The 4089-nt window shown below is 33.1% G+C and overlaps 1 pseudogene; it reads right to left on the minus strand.

Annotated features, from left to right (window-relative positions):
• Positions 1-2496: 2496 nt before the first annotated feature.
• Positions 2497-2615, minus strand: LOC111740081 (annotated as a pseudogene).
• Between the last annotated feature and the right edge of the window lie 1474 nt (positions 2616-4089).

Here is a 4089-nt window from a genome sequence, read left to right on the forward strand (position 1 = left end):
TAATGTCTCCTCTTTTTTTATTTATTTTATTCTTATTTTAATTATTTTATTTATTTAAATCTCTCTTTTCTTTGTTTAGCTAAAAACTTGTCAATTTGTTTTTTTCTTTAAAAAACTCTTAGTTTTGTTGATCTTTTCTATTGTCTTTCTAGTCTCTGTTTCATTTATTTCTGTTCTGAATGACACCAAGTCTCACAGTCTGTTAACCCAATGACTCCCAAAATGATAAATAAAAAGGAATTCATAGCCAGATATATCTCAGTGGAACTTCAAAACCAAAGATAAAGACAGAATCTTTAGAGCATCCTGAAAGAAAAAAATAAGAGGGAGTGGGGAATAGATTACTCAAAAAAATCAAATAGGTTGTCAATTTATATGTTAAAAGTAACAATGATAGCATAAACAATAAAATACATTTTGCTGTAAATTTAAGCAAAATAAATTAATACACATATATTTTATATGTTTTATATAAGCTTGTACGATTTTACTAATAAAAGTGTGATTGCTTGCCCTTTCTCTACTTGACAAACAGGTTATCTTCTGGGGAAATTTACAAGATAAGCCATCTGGCTACATTCTCATAAAAACATAGGCTGTGAGAGGAATTAACTGCACTTAAAAAATAATCATGTTTATAATATATATTAGAGATTTTTTCCAACTGAGAATTTTTTTTCCATCAAAAGCTCAACACAGATATTTAGATAACATATTTAAGTGAACGTAGGTACCAAAAGTACCCTCTTACAAAGTCCTTTCAAATTTTATATGAAAACTTCTTAAAAAGGAAAATATATATTCTAAAACTCAAAAAATAAGTACACATTTCAAATTCCAACATAAATTCATTTTATATTTCTTATTAATGGTTATAATTCATTCTGTATGTAAATTTCTTTATACCCCAGTCCTAATTTCATTCTCTAAGTGTGAGTGGCCATAAAGTCACTCATCCGAATTCATCCATAATTCAAGTCATCAGCATAAACTGCCAAGATCTTTACACAATTGTTAAATTATGTAATTTTATTATCATGCATTTATGTACTTTTGTTCTAAGTGGTTAATAGAACCGGAAGGAGTCATGAGGACTTTATGAGAGTTTCATAAAAAGTACATTCGTGATGGCAGCTCCTAGTTTGTTGGGACCAAAAAATGCTTAGGGCTATCTCTCAGGAGTTATAAAAAGAGGGAAGGGTGCCGAAGGGCAGCTATTTTTAAATCTTTCTCAGTTGACTGCCTTGAGGAGGCATGGACCGTATCAGTAGAGTTAGGGGAGGAATTTTAAGTGGACTTCTGGTGGGAATACAGCTTCTCTTAAGAGAAATACAGGTAAACAATGCCCAGCGGAGGACAATCTCTGAAAGCCCACGAAGCTTTCCACTGGTATTAGAGTCCAATTACCTATTAAACTTAGAGAACATCAGTGACAGATCATGACAGCAACTAGTCAGCTAGGACTTGGCCTTGCCACTGATCCAACACTGGAAAGAGCATTAACCATGTTTAGCAAGTTGAAGAAGTTGTAAGGAAAAGAGTGAAGAAAATTAGAGAGAAAACCAATTACGCCCACTTTAGGTGTCCAGAATGGAGCAGGCTAGCGCAAAAAGAGAATATAAGTTTCACTTGAAATGTAATTCAGAGTTAGCCCATTATATATTAGTAAGGTTTCTTCAGATAAACAGATCTTAGAATATGTGACCGAAGGTAGGGACAGATTTTAAGAAATTGCCTCATGTAATTGTGCAGTGTGGTAAATTCAAAATCTGCAGGCTAAGCTAGCAGGTTGGAGACCCAGGAAAGAGGTACAGTTTCTTTTCCTCCAGGAAACTGTCTATTTTGTGTGAAAGCCTTCAAGTGATTAAATGAGGTCCACCTACATAATTAATTGTAGTCTGCTTTACTAAAGTCTACTGACTTAAATGTTAATCTTATCTAAAAAATACCTTCACAGAAACATTTGGACTGGTATTTGACCAAATATCTGGGTATCATTGCCTAGCAAAGTTAACACCTATAATTAATCATTGCATGCAGACAGCTGTTTTAATCACTAAAATGAATTTATTTTAAACTGAAAGTAAAGTGATTGGAGAATTTTACTCTATACAAATAAAAATAAAAATCATGGAATTGATTTTTAACTGCATCAATGAGATTAGGAAAATTAGCCATATAGGTAAAGTTAGACAGGGAAAAAGGATTTTGCTTTCTTAAAATAATATAACATAAGAATGGTAACAAAGAGAAAAGAAATTCTCTCTCTCTCTCTCTTTCTCTCTCTCTCTCTCTCTCTCTCTCTCTCTCTCTTTCTTGGCTATAATGGATCCAAATTTAGTGAAAGGGAAATTCTATCTTCTCTGGGAAAAATAATCTCACTTTCATTTTGAATATAGAAAGTTTACCAAAGTGCATCCAGTTGAGCCTAAAAAGTGGTCGGTCACAAGTCATGAGTACCAATTCTTTTTTTTTTTTTTTCACATTTTGTTTTAACACTTGCAGCACCTGGTATTCCTAGATGGTCTCCCATTCAAGTATTAACCAGGCCCAACCCTACTTAGCTTCTGAGATCAGAAGAGATCGGGCACGTTCAAGGAGGCATGGCTGTAAACTAACCATTCTTTTTTAACCTATTTTAATCCCTACCTTGGTTTACTCTAAAGTACTACCTACTTTGTACCTAATTTTAGATAGGTGTATGTGTTTGAAAAACTCATAAAGCCTCACCAATTGTACTCTCTGTACATCCAGGACCACCAACATCTAATAAGCTCTAAGTGTTTCTCAACTTGCTTACTACATTTTTCTACTCTGCTCTCCTACTTTCCTAGATTTCTTTTCACAAGTTCTGTCTTCTCTTCAGGCCTCCAGAACTTCTTCTTCCAACCCCAAAACTCTATTGATAAGCATGCTACCAATTTCTCAGTGAAAATAGAAGCAATAAGAAAAGATATCCCACATGTTTTTTATACTCTTAGTAAATATATTTGCTTCTACATATATTTCTTTAAATACTTTTAGGTTAGGTAAACTTCTATACTTCTTTCTAAGATCAATCTTCTTTATACACTAGATCTCAGTTATTCTTGCATACCAGAGACACCCCAAGAATTATATTATTCCTCATATCCACCATTTTGTTTCTCTAATGTATCCCTTTGAATGAACAAACAAATGCTATAGATATAACAGCAAAAGATACTATAATATCTCCAACATACAAAAAAAATTTTTCTTGACCTTGCATTCACCTTTTCATATTTCCTCTCACCTTGAGGCCAAAACTACTAAATAAGCATCGTCGCACTCACTATCTCCATTTCTTCATTTCCAATTATTTTCTGAATTCACTCTAATCAGACTTTCTTATCTACTAGTTCACAGAAACTTCTTATCAAAGTCACAAGTAGCTTTTATATTACCAAATCCAATGCAAAACAATTACCACCCATCTTACTGGAACTATAAGAAGCATTTGACAGAGCTCATCACTTCTTCCTCAAAAACTTTCTTCATGTGATTTTGGGAACATCGGTCTTTTCTGGTTCTTTTCTTATCTAAAGGGTCACTTCTACTCAGTTTCTTCTGTAATTTCTTATTCAACCTGGATCTCTAAATGTTAGAGATGTCTAGGGCTAAGGAAGTGGCCATTCTCTTGTTTTATTTGCTCTCAACAATGAATTTCTTGAGCCTCATAGCTGCAAATCCAATAATATGCCAAAGATTTCAAACTTTGAATGTTCTACCTGAACTCTACCTTCAAACTTAGTTTTATGTGTCAAACCGCCAACATGATACCTCCATTTAGAAATTGCCTCAAACTTAATAAATTCCTAACAGAAGATATCATCTGTAAAACTATTCTCTTGCAATCTGTCATATCAGTTGATAACTGCATTAGCTAGTTACTGTGGCACACACATTCACACACATATAATCATGCATAAATATACTCACGAAGATTGGAGTTATTTTTTGACTATTTTCTGTTTTAACCCACATAAAAATCATTTTAATATCAAATAAATATTTTCTTTAAAAAATTTGTAAATACACATACACGCACACTCCAATCACTCCCTCCAT

This window comes from Pteropus vampyrus, unplaced genomic scaffold, assembly GCF_000151845.1.
Source record: "Pteropus vampyrus isolate Shadow unplaced genomic scaffold, Pvam_2.0 Scaffold57, whole genome shotgun sequence".
Lineage (NCBI taxonomy): Eukaryota > Metazoa > Chordata > Mammalia > Chiroptera > Pteropodidae > Pteropus > Pteropus vampyrus.